The sequence below is a fragment of the Spermophilus citellus genome (assembly GCF_964194105.1).
Source record: "Spermophilus citellus genome assembly, chromosome: 5".
Classification (NCBI taxonomy): domain Eukaryota; kingdom Metazoa; phylum Chordata; class Mammalia; order Rodentia; family Sciuridae; genus Spermophilus; species Spermophilus citellus.
Genome location: NC_138186.1, coordinates 68603357 through 68622071, shown reverse-complemented (window position 1 = coordinate 68622071; position 18715 = coordinate 68603357).

Below are 18715 nucleotides of genomic sequence, written 5' to 3'. Positions count from 1 at the left end.
TTATTGGATGTGTGGGTGAAGCTGCTTGTTTTTTAAGTTAAGAGAGTGGGAAGAGGGTGGAGTTTGAGCATTCTCATGGATGAAATGTGTAGAATCTTGCTCAGCCTTTCCAAGAGGAAATAGTAATTATACCATAAAGGCTCATTTGGAGCTGTGCCTACTGTAGATTGCTTTGCTGCCCCCATTGCCTCTCCCTGCTCCCCTCAACCAGCACAGAAAGGGAGGAGCATGGAGGTGAATTAGGTAATAAGAATTAGGACTCAATTCTGTCTCAGTTATAAACTGACCAGAAGTCTTATGTCAGGGCCAGGAAATTCCTCCTAACCAAAAAGATGGCATTTAAACTCTGAAAACGTGGGGCACCCCAAGGGTGGGTCATGTTGACCAATAAATAAAATATTCTTAAGCTACTATGTTAACATACTCCCGGCATACTTTGTTCAAACAACAAACACAGATATAGATTTCCCTTGATGGATGAATAGAACAATGATGTTTTAACCAAGCTAGCACTTTTCAGCAAATTGTGTGTCTTCCCTTGAAAATGTTCCCAACAAATGGGGTGCCCAATTTGTAGCAAAGCCCCAGCAACTGCTTCCAACAACCTGGAGGACTGACTCCCTGCTCCCTCCTGAATCGAGGTATAGGGCTCAATCCCGGAGGAAGGAAGACTGTGAAGACCTCCCCTGCCTGCTCCTTATGCCATCCATGCAGAGCTCTGGCCCTCTGCTCTAAGAGTACTGGACTAAAGGTATTTTAAGACCAAGGCCAAAAGTCACACCATGTCCTTCCAAGGAAAGATGGGAAACCAAATCCTCAGTACAAAGCTGTCTTTTTAAGGGTGATGGAAGTACATATCCCAGGGCACAGAGCACTCCTGTCCTGCTAGGATTGGGTCCACATATGTTTGGTAGTAGTTAGCATGTCCATCAGGACAGAGGCTGTGCTCCTTACCTCTGTGTGATGACTGCTCTCTTTCTGAACCCTCAGTTCCCTATACTGTAACAGGAAGATGGATGCCTAGCTCAGATGGCCAAGGCTAAATATGGAAATATAAAACCTCACACACAGCTTTACAGTAGCAGTCCCTCCGTTTTAAGGGTACTTGTTAAGTAGAATAGAGAAAGAAGACACACATTGGTTGATTACTCATCAGACTTAAAATTCTATTGGTCTACATGTATTATTTGCACTAAATTATCCTTGGTTGAAGCTCAGTTAATATTAGCTGTTAGTTAAGAAACTGAAATTTGGGCTGGGGATGTGGCTCAAGCTGTAGCGCGCTCGCCTGGCATGCGTGCGGCCCAGGTTCGATCCTCAGCACCACATACAAACAAAGATGTTGTGTCTGCCGAAAACTAAAAAATAAATATTAAAATTCTCTCTCTCTCTCTCTTTAAAAAAAAAAAGAAACTGAAATTTGTTAACAAAAAAAAGGACAAATAGTATCTTAAATTTAGTTGACTCAGAAAATGATGTTAATATGAGAATTTTCTAATTATAAGTGATCACTCAAAAACAAAGATCCTATGTTCTTGCACTAACTGGCATGGAATTCTGGAAAGGCACATCATGACTCTTGGGGTATCTCATCTAGACGCGAGGGGATTGGAGGAGTGTTCAAGTTCTTTGATTATGGAATGTTCTGTAATTCCAAAGCAGGATTCCAACATAGCCCTACTTTGCTTCTTGCTCTTTTCCTTTTCAGGATGAAATAAGGCATGCATCCATGAGGATAAACTTTAAGCACAATATGTCATACAAGGACTCTTGTACACAGTGAGCCTCCTGGGCTCTATGGGTCTGTGGGCAGTGGCTCCTTCTCACCTGAAAGTCAATAACCAAAATGTGAAATTGGGGCCCTCCTCATATATTTAGTATCTCAAACTTTTATTTGACCTTTTAGATCAGTCTCTAAAGTTTAGACAGTACACTTGATTAAAAAGAAAAAAAGGTTTATGTAATTTGTTATAGCATATTTTAAATTTACCACAATACAAAAGAGAATTGGTAGGAGATAAAATTTAAATGCAGTTATTCTTGAAATGAAGTCAAGGAATTAAGTAACCTCTCAAGTGTCCACATAGGTCCAAGATCCAAGTTAGTGTGGACTGTTTAGAACTTGTGGGATTTGAAAACAGAGGCAGGACTACAGTAGATGAAATTATGGAGTTTGGATGAAAGCAGAGAGAGCAAGCACACTATTGAAGGAATACAAACACCAGAGGAGTGTGGTTCTAGAGAGACAGAGCTAAATAGCACTGGTGCTCCCAGCAACCTTCCGAATTGCTGTTGGTGCTCACCACTGGTTGGGAAGATTTTCTAGAAGGAATTCCTTTGGGGACCACATGCCTCCTGAGAGTGAGATGCAGGTGTTTTTCCTGTGTCTAGGTCCTGCTGGCCTTCTTCCCCATCTTACAGATAAGGAAATGTTGCTAGAGTTCAGTGGGGCTCTCCTGTTCCAAAGCTGTTGCTGGCCATTAGAGCTGCTGAGCAGGAAGATGGTGTGGAAAGACCAGCTCCTCCAAGCCCATTAAGCTATGTGTACTCAAATTGTGCCAGCAGACTTGCTTTTAACCAGGGTGACAGACTGCCTACGAGGGACATCAACGTGACTTTAAATTATTTAGAAAACCCACATACATTGTTTAATGAGGATGTCCAGTCTGTGGATAAGGGAAGAGATGTGGGGAGAATCATTCCAGGAAATCCCCAAATACTGAAATATTTGACTTATAGCTTTGATTTTTTTTGTGTGTGTGTGTGGTGCTGGGATTGAACTTTGGGTATGTGAGGCAAGCATTCTGCCAACCGAGCTATACCCCCAGCCCTGAAATATTTTTTATTGGGACTTAATATTTGTCTATCTTTAGAAAGTACATTATGATAACTCAAATATGTAATGGTCGAATCAGAGTAACAAGTACTTCTATCTCTTCAAACACTGATCTTATTTTTGCTCCCCTTGGCAGTACTGAGGATTAAATCCAGGGCCTCCTGCATGCTAGGCAATCACTCTACCACTGACATTCTTTTTTCCTTTTCTTTTTTTTTTTTTTTTTTTTTTTTTTGAGACGGGGCCTCCTAAATTGCCCAGGCTGGCTCATGCTTTAGCCTCCTGAGTAGATGGCATTATAGGCCTGTGCCACTACCCCCTGCTATTTGGAAAATTTTACATTTCTTTTCTACTTATTGTGTAATATAATATAAATTGTTGTAACCAAAAGTGACCCAGAACTGAGTCCTCTCCTGTGTTTTGGTGTCCATCCACCCATCAGCCTCTAGGGTACATTCTTCTGTGAGATGCACTTTTCAAGTTCCCCCAAATTAATGAGAACATGGTATTTGTCATTTTGTCTAGCTTATTTCACTGAACTTAATGTCCTCCTGTTCCCTCTATGTTGCTACAAGTGATAGGATTTTATTCTTGTTAATGACTGAATAATGTTCCATTGTGTAGATATACCACATTTTCCTTATCCATTCATCTGTTCATGAACATCTTGGTTACTCCATTGTGATCAGTCCCATGATAAATGTGGGTATGCAGATATCTCTTTGATATGCTGATTACATTTCCTTTGACTCTGTATGCAGCAGTGGGATTTCAGGATTATATTATAGTTCTGTTTTCCATAATGGCTATACCAATTTACATTCCTTGTTAATAGTGTATAAGTGTTTCCCTTTCTCTGTATCTTTGCCAACATTTGATTCATATGTATTTTTGATAATATCCGTTCTAACTGGGGTGAGATGATATCTCACTGTTTAGATATCATCTCACTTATTATCAAGGCATTCACATTTCCTTGATAATTTGTGATATTGGACATTTTTTTTCAAATACTCAGCCCTTCCTATGACCTTTTATGGGAAGTGTCTATTGAGATAGTTAGTTCATTTTTAAATTGGATTATTTGGGGTGTTTTCGTGTTCAGTTTTGTGAGCTCCTTATATATTCTGGATAATAACCCGCTATTGAATAAGTAGCTGGAAAATATTTTCTCCCTTTCTGCAAATTGTCTCTTAACTCTGTTGATTGTTTCCTTTGCTGTGCAGAAGCTTTTTCATTTAATAAAATCCTATTTATCTATTTGTATTCTTACTGCCTGTGCCTTTAGCTCCTATCAAAAAATTCTTTACTTACACCAATGGCTTGATATGTTTCCCCAAAGTTTTCTTGTAATAATTCCCTAGTTTCAGGTCTTACATTTAGGTATTGGATCCATTTTGAATTGTTTTTTTGTGTACCATGAAAGGAATGGATCTAATTTCTTTCTTCTGCAAATGCATATACAATTTTTCCAGCACCATTTATTGAAGAAATTGTCTTTTCTCCATTGTTTGTTCTTCGTACCTTTTTCAAAATTCAGTTGGCTATATGTACATTATTAACTTCTGGGATCTCTATTCTGCTTTATTGATCTATGTGTCAATTCTTATGCCACTCTTGCTATTTGAGTTACTATAGCTTTGTGGTATGTTTGTTTGTTTTTTAAAGATTTTTTTTTTAGTTTTGATAGACGTTTATTTTATTTCTTTATATGCAGTGCTGAGAAACAAACCCATTGCCTCACACATGCCAAGCAAGTTTGCTACTGCTGAGCCCCAGCCCCAGCCCCAGCCCCTGGGGTATGTTTTGAAGGCAAATAATATGATGCCTCCAGCTTTCTTGTTTGTTTGTTTTTCAATTTCTTGCTCAGGATTGCTTTGGCTAATAGGGGTCTTTTGTAGTTCCGTATGAATTTTAGAATTGTTTTTGTTATTTCTGTGAAGAAAGTCATTGGTATTTTGATGGGAATTGCATTGACTCTATAGATTGCTTTGGGTAGTAGGTAATTTTAACAATATTAATTCTACTAATCCATGAATGCAGGATATCTTTTCATTTTTTGTGTTCTCTATAATTTCTTTATCAATGCTATTTGTATTACACGTACACACAGACATATATATGTGTGTGTACTGCATATATCTTTTTTTTGTACTGAGGATTAAATTTAGGGTGATCTACTACTGAACTACAACCACAGCACTTTTTATTTTTTATTTTGACGCAGAGTCTCAAAATAAGTTGCCAAGGCTGGCCTCAAACTTGTGATCCTCCAGCCTCAGCCTCCAGTGCTGCTGGGATTAGTCATGCACCACCATGCTCTACTAATACTTTGTAATTTTTGGTGTAGAAATAGTTCACTTTTTTGGTTAAATTTACTCCTAATTTTTTTTTTTAGTTGTTCTGAGTGATTTTATTTTCAGCAAGTCATTATCAGGACGTAAAAATATATTTTTTTCCTCTGTGTATGTTGACAATGTGCCCTACAACTCATTAAATTCATTTATTAGTTCTAACAATAAATTTTTGAAATATTTAAAGGGCTTTGTATTCATTATAGTATTCCCTTCATTTTATGATGTTACCGAATAAAAAAAGGCTCCCAAGTCACAAAAGTTGGCACAAATAATATCCATAAATCTAATAATCTATTTTTTTTTAAATCACATGGCATGTCTATAATTTTATTTTTAAAAAGCTAATGGTAGCATGTATTTGTTTATACATACATGCTACTGTAGGGAGGCTGAGATAGAAGGATCAAGAGTTCAAAGCCAGACTCAGCAATTTAGCGAGGCCCTGAACAATTCAGTGAGATCCTCTCTCTAAATAAAACACAGAAAAGGGCTGGAGATGTGGCCCAGTGGTTGAGTGCTCCTAGGTTCAATCCCTGGTACCAAAGAAAACAAAAACAAAAAAAACTATTGAGTCTAAGTTCCTTCCTGACACTAAAGAAAGTCAGCTGGAAATTGTTTTGGCCAAGGGTTGGTCTATAGCATCCAGAAACAACAAGGTTCACCAAGTGCAGCCTGTGTTCCAGGAACTGTTCCACCTGCTGGGGAAACAACAATGAGAAGGTAACCTTATCTGTGGAAGACAAAGACAAGCAATCACAATCCTTAGGAAGCCTGGTAATTGCTGAAGGAACAACCAGGTGCTGATGCTGAAAATATTTTCTTAGGCTCTTGTACAGATGATTTTGAAGTTTGCATTTATTTGTTTGGTGCCCCGGGGATAGAACCCAGAGACCCATGCATGCTAAGCATTCAACCCAGCATTGAGCTACACCTCCAGCTTCAATGCTATAGTTTTTGTGTTGTTTGTTTTGGTGCTGGGGATTGAACCCAGGGGTATTTAACTATGAGCCACACCCCCAGCCCTTTCTATTTTTTATGAGACTAGGTCTTGCTAAATTACTTACAGCCTCACTTAGTTGCTGAGGTTGGCTTTGAGCTCGAGATCCTCCTGCCTCAGCCTCCCTAGTCACTGGGGTTACGGGTGTGTGTCACCGCACCCAGCCAGATACTGCAGTTTTTGTGTGTTGTTAAATTTGTAGTTCATATTTTCCTCAATCAAAGGAAATGTCACTGGAAGTTTCACATCTCTAGAAAGTTATCCAGAAGCTTCTAATAGTGCTATCTGTTCTCCACCTCATTGATAGTCCTTCACTATGCTTGAGTCAATTCTACCCCAGTCCTGATGATTCTGGGGGTGCTCAGAGACTTGAACACTCCTGCCACCCTCCATTGGGTTGTACCATGTGATAGCCTGTCTCTTACACTGATTACTCTTTATGTTAACCCTACATTTGTAGTGTGATTTCTTTGAAGGTGTTTCTTTGGTTGGTTGGTACCGGGGATTGAACTCAGAGGTCCTTTCTCACTGAGCTACATCCACAGCCCTTTTTATTTTTTTTTTATTTTGAGACAGGGTCTCACTAAGTTGCTCAGGGGGGTCTTGAACTTGCAATTCTCTGGCCTCAGCCTCCTGAGTTGCTAGGATTACACCGACAATTAAGGGCCCAAATTTACATGAATTCTACCTAATTGTGGCACCACTGTCAATTTAAAGCAAATGCACAATTTTCACACAGGCAATGACTGATGCAGACAATGACAGATAGGTCATATCCTGCCTGGCTGCTGGCAAAGTTCTTAATTGAGAAGGAGAAGACAAATCTCTATTCCAGAAAATCTAAAATGATGTGTAGTGAAGAGGAGGTGCCCCAGATTTAATCTCACTCCATCTGGGAGGTTTAGTACAGATTCTGGACAACCTATTCAATTCCAAGACACTTGAGGGCAAGAACTGTCTCTGACTCATTTCTGCAACTTTGGTGTGCCCAGCATGGCACCGAACAGATCACAGATGTTGAATAAATGTTTTGATGAATGAATAGAAGCACTTGGGAAGTATTACATAATGTGGTGCATAGTGGGAAAAATAGGCTTTCCAGTCCGTTAGATTTGAGTGCAAATCCCTTCGTGGCTCAGTAACCATGTGACCTCGTCAAGATTCTTAACCTCTTAAATTTCATCATGGATCTCTGGAATTTGAGAAAATTATATATAGATCACAAGGTCTACAGGGTAGGACTCAAGCACATGATGAGCCCCATGTAACAGTACGTGAGTTCATAAACCTGCTGGTGGCACAGCAGGAATGAAGTCGACTTCCATTAAAAATAGCCTCTGCTTTATGGAGAACTTGGGTGCTGGAGAGGCTTCTCTGAATTGTAAAATCTCCAAGAGGGTGGCCTCAGAACCACAGGGACCACTGCAGAGGACCTAGGGTGTTTCCCCAGAATTCCTAACTAAATGCCTCCAGTTTACAGTTTGGACATGAGGTGTCCCCCCCAAAAGCTCTTGTGTTAATACAGGACTATTCAGGGGTGGAGTGATTAGATTATGAGAACTGTAACCTAACCAGTCCATCCTAGTTTGAATGGACCAATGGGGTAGTAACTGTAGGCAGGTGGGGGGAAGAGGTGGGTCACTGGGCGTGCCCTGGAAAGATGCATCTTCCTTTTGGCCCCTTCCTTCTCCCCTCTCTCTGCCTCCTGGCCACGGTGAATGGAGCAAAGCTGCTCCATGATTCACATCTACCATGATGTGCTGCCTCCCCTTGGGCCCAGAGCAATGGACTCTGCTGACCATGGACTAAATCTCTAAGACCATTAGACAAAATAAACCTTCCCTTCTCTAAGTTGATTTTAATCCCAGTGATACAAAGCTGACTAATACAGAAACCAAGGTTGTTACTACTGGGTCAGGACCTGTGAGAGTCTGGGGTGACCTGACTATTAGCATAGAGCCTGGTAGAACAGACTAAGGTCCCCTTGCCTTGGGGATACCACTAGACGGTTGTGTCACAGTGAATAAGATCCTCTGTATCTCCTGCTACAGGGGCTCCTGCTCCGGCCCCTCAGGCCTGCCTTCCTCGCCCTCGTTCACCACATTCGGCCACACTTACCTTCTGTCTGGTTGCCTAGAGGAGCCACTTCCTTCTCCAGGAACTTTGTCCTGCTCATCCCTAGCTATTTATTTGCACCATCTATCTCTGCACTTAAATACCACGTGTCTCAAGAGGCCTTTCCTTACTACCAGATCTAAAATACCACCCCTCTGCTCCCCACACCCCATTTTTACTTGCTTTCATTTTTCTTTGTGACTTTCTCCTGACATTATATATTTGATTATTTGTCTCTCTCCTAGAAGACCAGAGCTTTTTTTTTTTTTTTTCTTGCCTGGTGCATAGAGAAGTTCTAAATATTTGAAGAAGTGAATCTGTAAATGAACAAGCATGAGATGATTAGTGTGGATGTGGCCCACACCCTCCCTCGAGGTGTAGGGGACAGAAAAAAGGCAAGGCACCAAAGATAGAAGGAAACAGTTTCATTTGGCTGCAGCCAGGTTCAGAGGGCACAGCTTTTGCTGTAATCAATTAATTCCCAGAACCCATAGTTCAGGTAGTCTCAGAACTTTATACCCAGTATGTAAGGGGAGGGGCTCAGAAGTTCACAGTCTGTGGAAGTTCACATAAAAGCACTTTTTCTTTCACTATTCTGGCCAAGTTAACCCTTCAGGGACGGCACCTGAGAAGGGGAGAGCTTATTCTCCCCTTTCTCTCCTCCCCCTGCCAGCTGTTACCATGGAGCCCAACTGGTAACTTCTCTTATCTTAGAAATGTAGACATCTCTGTGAAGCTCCAGCTCAAGGCCAGAGGCCTTGTTAAAGGATTTGTCTTTTTATTATCACATTTTGCATTTGCAAACACACTTCTACAAACTACTATACTGAAAAAAATGTTTGTGAAAAACGAGTAAAGGGGCGTTCAGCACTTGGAGTGCTGATTTCTTCTAGGCCAGTGGCCAAGCAAAATAGAGCAACAGGAAAAATAAGAAGTTTACCTACATTGAACTCTTTTATAGAGACTCTTTTGCTGATAGTCCTAAAATCAACTATGGTGAAGATTTCTGGGGTAGCTTAGTTAAGATTTTCTGGGGAGGAAGGGGTGCCACTACAGCAGAAGCTGTTGACTTTCTCACATGTGGAGGGTGCCGCATTAACAGTGAAGTGATCAATGAGTGTTTATCAATGAGTGGACCCAGATATACTTTGGAATGGAGCACAGGATGACGAACAGTGGAATCCCACCACGTAAGAATCAATGAGCTTTTTGTTCTACTTTCTCTTCTCCTATAAGCGATGTATAAATTTTGCTGCTCTGTGCCATTCAGATTTAAAACTGAAGACAAATGTCATTGTGAAGGTGAAGGACAGCATTGAAAACTATTTTGAGAACCCTAAAACAAATGAGATTAAAAAAAAAAGCTCTCAGTTGAGTCATAGAGTCATATTTGATTTTTAAAACCTCTCATCTGTTTCTTAAATTCTGTCTTGAGAATAGGGATCGCCCTAACTTTTTAATTAGAACCAACAAACAGATATTTCCTGATAAGAAAGGAAGGGAGGGATAGTAACTCGGTCCAGCAAAGAAATAAAAGAAATCCATAGGTCCCATCATTGTGAATACTTTTAAACTTCTTCCCGTGGTCAGTTATAGCTATAGGTTGCAGGCAGGTGCCCATGGGTGCTATGCTCTGTCATTCTTTGTCACAGAATGGTGCTATGGTTTGTCAAAGAGTTTCATGGGCACCATCTCAGATACTGTGACAAGAATCCTTCATTTCTGCCCTTATTAATAAGTGTTCAGGCCATGTATGGTGGCACATGCCTGGAATCCCAGTGACACAGGGGCCTGGTGCAGGAGGATTGTAAATTTGAAGTCAGCCTGGGCACAACTTAACGAGGAACCTGTCTCAAAACATAGAGACAACTAAAGATGTAATTCAATGGTAGATCACCCCTGGGTTCAATCCCCAGTTCTCAAGAGAGAGAAAGAAAAAGCTTTTCACCCTTGAAGATACTGCTCTGGGTTGCTGAATCGCAGTTTTGTAGAAAAAGAACACTTTGATTTTAGAGAGAGCTTTGACTCTGTGATCTTGCACAGATCATTAAATATTTGATGACTGACAATCCCTGGGGGATGAGAAAAGACACAAAGCAGAGGTCCCAAGTTCACGGTTGGCCACTTACTGCTCTTGACACCTGGGGCAAGTCAGTTCTCTGAAAGGCAGTTTCCCCCTCTGTAAAGAGCAGAGCGTGGTCACTCTCTGATGACCTAACAAAATGATTCTTGAGTCTGAAAACCCACGTTCCATGGGAGGTAAGATAAAGCTGTTTTCTCAGGGTTGCAGTTAGACTTAATTTTTTATTTTATTTTATTTTTTACATAGTATCTTTTACTACAAGGCCAGAAAAGAGGCTAGTTTAGAAAAATAAATCCTTGCAAGGAGCAACATGCCAGAGACAGCAGCGAGTCACCCCCGCCTGACTGAGGTGAAAAGCAGAGGCGGCAGGAAGCATTATCAGAAGGAAGCCCACCCAGGTCTGAGACAGGAGGCAAGTTCAGACTTCCCAAAACACAGTGTGGGCTTTACACCTAGATGTTTTGACTGACTTCCCCTGGCACTATCAGTTCCCAGCCAGCCTGGTTTCCAAAGAATCTCTCTTCCATGAGAAGAGAGTGGGGAGAACAGGATTTCAGCTCCACTCGGCAAACACTGTCACCTCAGGGTCACAGCCAGGCAACCTGGCCAGGCTATTAGCACTCTACATCAACATGACCAAGTTCCCTTTTTCATTACTATTTTTTTTGTCTTCCTTTGGACCTATATCATATGTTCTCCCTTTATTTGGTTGTAAAACACTTTTTAGTAGTCATTTACCCACTAATAAAAATTTAGGTCCCTAAGTGTCCTCTACCAGTAGCATTTTAAGGTCCCCTCCCTGCCATATTGGTGACTTAACCCAAGGGTGCTCAACAACTGAGATACATCCACCTTTTTTATTTTAAGACAGGATCTCATTGAGTTGCTGAGGCTGGTCTCAAACTCGTGATCTTTTGCCTCAAGACTCTCAAGTCACGGGGATAACAGGCATGTGCCACCACGGACTCAGCTACAGTTTGTTCTTAATGCAATGTTCATGGACTCTGCTTTGGGAAAGATGATACAAAATTGGGAAAGTTGTGGAAATGGATAATTTGCACTATTGAGATCTTTCTCTAAAACTCCAAAGATCAGAATAAAATGCAAACTCTTCATATGGACCCGGAACCACACATGATCTGATCTTGTCACCTCCCAAGTCATCTCCACCACATCCCCTCCTCTCTCTATTCCAGCCACAGGGCATCTTCCTCACAAGCCAAGCACATCGGGAAGCTTCTGAAGTGCTTTGCACTTGCTGTCCCCTTGCCTGGAATGCATGCTCTGCTCATCTATGGGCCTCACAGGAACACAAGATAAAATTCAGAACATCAAGTTACCATTTGTATTTCAGATAAATGATGAATGCCTTTTTTAGCACAGAAATGCCCCAAGATTGCATGGGGCATACCTATACTGAAAAAGCATTCCTCTTTTATCTAAAGCTCAAATTTAACTGGGTATCCAAGTTTACATTTACCACATTGGGTGACCCTTTCTTGACCACCTCATTCAACTCTAGCTCTCGCGCGCTCTCTCTCTCTCTCTCTCTCTCTCTCTCTCTCTCTCTCTCTCTCGTATTGGGGGTTGAATCCAGGGGTGCTTTATCACTGACTTACATCCCCAGGCTATTTTTTTCCCCAAACAGGGCCTCACTAAGTTGCTTACAGCCTCACTAAGTCGCCCAGGCAGGCCTGGAACTTGGGATCCTCCTGCCTCCGCCTCCTGAGTCACCGGGATTACAGGTGGGCACCCCCTTGCATGGCTCCTTCTCTCTTTTCTCCTCACCATTTTTCAAGGCACCTACTGCTCATGAAATTATTAGTTCACTGTTAGTCACACTTACTAGCTTGGAAAAGTTTCATGCAGATGGAAACCTTGTCTGTCTTCTTTCCAGCTATCCTACACTTTCATCCATTGCCCATCCATCCATCCATCCATGCATCCATATGGAATTATATACCCCATGTTCCAGGTCAATAGGCAGGAATAAGGCTGACAAGGTCTCTATCTGCATGGAATTTTCTAAGCCAGCAGGTTTTAAAACCCTTCCTTTTCCTGACTCTCTTCATTTGAAGGAAGAGCTTTCAGTGTTCTTTTTGCTTCCTTAGCTTCCCCTGCCTCCATCATCCACTGGATACCTGAATAGTGACCCCTTTCCTTTCTTTCTGAAAATGCCAGTCTGCTTTACTGCTAATGTTCCTACCGACCACCCCACTCCTGCCCCCAGAGCAAGCCCAACCTGGTACCCATCTTCCCTGATGCTGGAAAATGCAGAGAATGATTACTTTGGTTTTAAGGCATCAAATGCAGATGGTCCTAGATGATAGTAGTTTGTCCTTTCTTCACCATGCTGATGGATTTGTCATATCACTTCCCAGGAACAGGTTTCAGTTTCAATAAAGAAGAAAGGAAGGGCTGGGGATGTGGCTCAAGCGGTAGCGTGCTCACCTGGCATGTGTGCGGCCCGGGTTCAATCCTCAGCACCACATACCAACAAAGATGTTGTGTCCGCCGAGAACTAAAAAATAAATATAAAAAAAATTCTCTCTCTCTCTCTCTCTCTTCTCTCACTCTCTCTAAAAATAAATAAATAAATAAATTGCTTAGCATTATCATCTTTAAAAAAAAAAGAAGAAGAAGAAAGGAAGAAAGAATCACGGCAGGGCCCAGAGGTAGCTTTAAGTAGCTTTAGACAGAATGAAGGGGTTCTTTAAGGTGGAATTAGGGGTAAAATCTCATTTTGTTTAGGCCTGTGACTTCTGTCAGTGTCCACATGGCTCAGACTGGGCTTCCTTAAGGATTATTGGCAACCCTAACAGTCCTACACATCAGTCCTCAGAGGAGCACTGGTTAGCAGTGGACGGTTTGTGGGAGACCTTAGGTGAGCATCTCCCTACTGCTCTGGAAACCTGGCCCTGCTCAGGACCTGACTCACCTGTTTGTTCTTAATGCAAGCACTCCATGAACCCACATGACAGAGCATTGCAGCAGCTGCAAGGTGAGGTCTGTGCTCCTCTAGCCAATCACATCGCTCCAGTAGAACCTCCTGATTGATTCAGGGCATTTTGGTGTCTGACTTTGAATTCCTGTCTCATATTTGGGTCAGAGCAATGGGAGGGACACATGACTTGCTTTAAAATTAGCCTCAAAACTCATTGTATAACAGTTCTCATTTTCACTAAGCAGAATAGGTTTTTTAGAGGTCACCCATAGCATTTGTGATTTGTCTGATGGAGAAAATCCTTTGTCATCTTGGAGAAAATCCTTTAGATTCACTAAGTCTCAGTGTTTCCACCTGAAAAATGGGACATAGATTTTGCTTGAGAGAATAGAAGTAAGAAGATGGGCTAGGGAGAGAACGGGATTGACCCAGAGCGTGTGTGGAGGCCGGTGTGAGTTTGGGAATAAAGAATTGCTGTTTGAATCTACAAAGCTGTGTGGTGGCTCGTGATTCTGTGCCCAGCCAAGACTGTGGCATTTTGGTGGTCTGTACGGGGAACGTCTGAAGCTTGGGGAATCACTAGGCAATGCTGAGCTGACGTGAATCCGGGACGAACAGTCTGGGCCTCTCAGAACACACTCTGAGCCCGGATTGGCTGAATTCAAGCTCCCGTTCGCCTGCTTCCTGCAGACAAACAGCTGTGACTCAGCACTAATCCATCCGGCTGAAACAACTGGTCAGCCCTTCTCATCCTACGGAGGTAAATGCCAACCGAGCCTTCATAGGCCTTCATAGGTAGTGGTCACAGGTTTGAAACGGGGCTTGGGAGAGACAGTAAGGACCCACCCGTTGCATTGGTCGCCCGGCAAAGGGAAACGAACTGTTGCCATTTGCAAGAGATACCACCATGGCAGAGAACTGACGTCATCAGACTGCGGCGGACGAGATAACTTCATTGAAACCTGCGGCTACAAGTGTGTAATTCCCTAGCCTTCCCTCTCCACACATCGGGGAAACCTTAAGGGCCCCTCCCAGCTCTCCCGTGAGCCAGTGCGAGGGAATCAGAGGTGGCGCGGGACCTGCGGCGCGGAACTACCACTCCTACCAGTGCTGACAGCTGAGGTCTCTTGCACCAGCTACCGGGGGCGTGGCTACCGGAGGGCAAGTAAAATTCACTGAGGATTCTCAGCCCCAAGCTCTACAAACTTAGGGTCTGAGGGAATGGCAAACTGGAAGAGTGTGCCCAGTCGTTCATGAAAACAGGGCTCCCGGGAGCAGCAGACCTGGCGTGTAGCCAGTATTGTGGTGAGCGGCACCCGTGAGAGGAGCCTGGCTAGAGGAAAAGTGGGGAAGTGACTAGACACAAGAGGAGGCCCTAGGCACTCAGGATTGGAGACTCACCCAGTCTGGGAGGAGCTGCTGCACAGTGATTGGTTCCCGCGTATTGACAGGAGAAACTTGGCCTGGTGGGCACAGCGCCACCTACTGGAAGAGAAGTTAATCAAACTCTAAGACTGCATTTATTAGTATTTTTTTTCTTTTTTTCTTTTCTCTTTTTTTTTTTTTGATTTGGGTTTTTCCTTCATTTTCATTTTTCTTTCTTGTTGTTTTTTTAAATTTTTTTTTACAATTTTTTTAAAATTTTTTTCTTCTAATTTTAATTTTAATTTTTTTATTATTTTTTAAATATTTTTTCTTTTTTTTATTTCCTATTTTTTTCTTCTTTTGTCTTTTCATTTCTTTTCAATTATCTTATCCCCCCTTCCTTGAATTCTACCTGCTTACTCTCATTCTCTTTAGTGACTTCTTCCCTTCCCTTCTAATACCTTTCCTCCCAAGCATCTAATAAATTTATAGGAGTAAACAGTAACTCATCAGTCAAACAGAACAAGAAGTAACATGAGCAGCTTCAAAAAGCAAGGAAGAAAAGGAGTACAAACAATGCAGGACAGCCTAAATATTCAGGAGGACCTAGAGTCATCAGAAAAATGGTCATATAAAGAACTCAAGGAACACCTTAGACAGATGGAATGGAACCTTAAAGAGGATACAAGGCAGCATATTCAAGCAGCGAAAGAACACATTGAGAATGAATTACATAAACAGATAAAAGAAGAAGTTAAGCATCTTTATCAGGAAATAGAGATTATAAAAAATAATCAAACAATAATTCTAGAAATGAAGGAAACGATAAACCAAATGAAAAACTCAATTGAGAGTATCACTAACAGAGTGGAGCAAGTAGAAGCCAGAACGTCAGATAATGAAGACAAAATATATCATCTTGAAAAGAGTCTAGCCAACTCAGAAAGGCTGGTAAAAAATCATGAGAAAAACATCCAAGAGTTATGGGATAACATAAAAAAACCAAACTTACGAGTCATCGGGATAGAAGAAGGTACAGAGATTCAAACCAAGGGAATGAGTAACCTGCTGAATGAAATAATTACAGAAAACTTTCCAGAAATAAAAAAGGAAACAGATATACAAATTGAAGATGCATACAGGACACCGAGCACACAAAATCACAGTAGACCAATGCCAAGACACATTGTTATGAAGATATACAATATACAGAACAAAGAGAAAATATTAAAAGCTACAAGAGAAAGGAGACAGATTACATTCAGGGGTAAACCAATAAGGTTAACAACGGATTTTTCATCACAAGACACTGAAAGCAAGAAGGTCATGGAACAATGTATTTCAAACACTGAAAGACAATGGATGCCAACCAAGAATTCTGTATCCAGCAAAATTAAGCTTCAGGTATGACAATGAAATAATCTTTCATGATAAACAAAAGTTAAAAGAATTTGCAGCCAGAAAACCAGCATTGCAAAGCATTTTGAGCAAAACACTACACGAAGAAGAAATGAAAAACAATAACCAAAACCATCAGTGGGAAGTGCCTTGGTAAAGACAGAGGGCGAGGAGAAAGATAATCATGGAGAAACAAACTAAATTTTTTTTAAAAAGTATAAATAATCAAGCATGGATGGAAGTACAAACCATATATCAATAGTAACGCTGAATGTTAATGGCTTAAACTCTCCAATAAAGCGACATAGGCTGGTATCATGGATTAAAAAAACAAATCCAACAATGTGCTGCCTCCAGGAGACACATCTCATTGGAAAAGACATACACAGGCTGAAGGTGAAAGGATGGGAAAAAATATACCATGCACACGGTCCTCGTAAGCAAGCAGGGGTGGCCATCCTCATATCGAATAAAATCGACTTCAAGACTAAGTTAATCAAAAGGGATAAAGAAGGACATTATATACTGTTAAAAGGAACCATTCACCAACAAGACATAACAATTATCAATATTTATGCACCAAATAATGGTGCTGGGACATTCATAAAACAAATTCTCCTCAAGTTCAAGAATCAAACAGACCACAACACAATAATTATGGGTGACTTCAGCACACCTCTCTCACCATTGGACAGATCCTCCAAACAAAAGTTGAATAAAGAAACTATAGAACTCAATATCACAATCAATAACCTAGACTTAACTGACATATATAGAATTTATCAACCATCATCAAATGGATATACTTTTTTCTCAGCAGCACATGGATCCTTCTCAAAAATAGACCATATATTATGCCATAGGGCAACCCTCAGTAAATATAAAGGGGTGGAGATAATACCATGCATTTTATCAGATCATAATGGAATGAAACTGGAAATCAATGATAAAAGAAGGAAGGAAAAATCCTACATCACATGGAAAATGAACAATATGTTACTGAATGACCAATGGGTTACAGAAGACATAAAGGAGGAAATCAAAAAATTCTTAGAGATAAATGAAAATACAGACACAACATATCGGAATCTATGGGACACAATGAAAGCAGTTTTAAGAGGAAAATTCATCGCCTGGTGGTCATTCCTCAAAAAAAGAAAAAACCAACAAATAAATGAGCTCACACTTCATCTCAAAGCCCTAGAAAAGGAAGAGCAAAACAACAGCAAATGTAGCAGAAGGCAAGAAATAATTAAAATCAGAGCGGAAATCAATGAAATTGAAACAAAAGAAACTATTGAAAAAATTAACAAAACTAAAAGTTGGTTCTTCAAAAAAATAAATAAGATCGACAGACCTTTAGCCATGCTAACGAAGAGAAGAAGAGAGAGAACTCAAATTACTAACATATGGGATGAAAAAGGCAATATCACAACAGATGCTACAGAAATACAGAAGACAATTAGAAATTATTTTGAAAACCTATATTCCAATAAAATAGAAGATAGTGAAGACGTCGATAAATTTCTTAAGTCATATGATTTGCCCAGACTGAGTCAGGAGGATACACACAATTTGAACAGACCAATATCAATGGATGAAATTGAAGAAGCCATCAAAAGACTACCAACCAAGAAAAGCCCAGGACCGGATGGGTATACAGCAGAGTTTTATAAAACCTTTAAAGAAGAATTAATACCAATACTTTTCAAGTTATTTCAGGAAATAGAAAAAGAGGGAGAACTTCCAAATTCATTCTATGAGGCCAACATCACCCTGATTCTGAAACCAGACAAAGACATTTCAAAGAAAGAAAACTACAGACCAATATCTCTAATGAACCTGGATGCAAAAATCCTCAATAAAATTCTGGCGAATCGAATACAAAAACACATCAAAAAAATTGTGCACCATGATCAAGTAGGATTCATCCCTGGGATGCAAGGATGGTTCAATATACGGAAATCAATAAATGTTATTCACCACATCAATAGACTTAAAGATAAGAACCATATGATCATCTCGATAGACACAGAGAAAGCATTCGACAAAGTACAGCATCCCTTTATGTTCAAAACATTAGAAAAACTAGGGATAACAGGAACTTACCTCAACATTGTAAAAGCTATCTATGCTAAGCCTCAGGCTAGCATCATTCTGAATGGACAAAAGTTAAAGGCATTCCCTCTAAAATCTGGAACAAGACAGGGATGCCCTCTATCACCACTTCTATTCAATATAGTTCTCGAAACACTGGCCAGAGCAATTAGACGAAAGAAATTAAAGGCATAAAAATAGGAAAAGAAGAACTTAAATTATCACTATTTGCAGATGACATGATTCTATACCTAGAAGACCCAAAAGGGTCTACAAAGAAACTACTAGAACTAATAAATGAATTCTGCAAAGTGGCACGATATAAAATCAACACGCATAAATCAAAGGCATTTCTGTATATCAGCGACAAAACTTCTGAAACGGAAATGAGGAAAAACACTCCATTCACAATATCCTCAAAAAAAATAAAATACATGGGAATCAACCTAACAAAAGAGGTGAAAGATTTATACAATGAAAACTACAGAACCCTAAAGAGAGAAGTAGAAGAAGATCTTAGAAG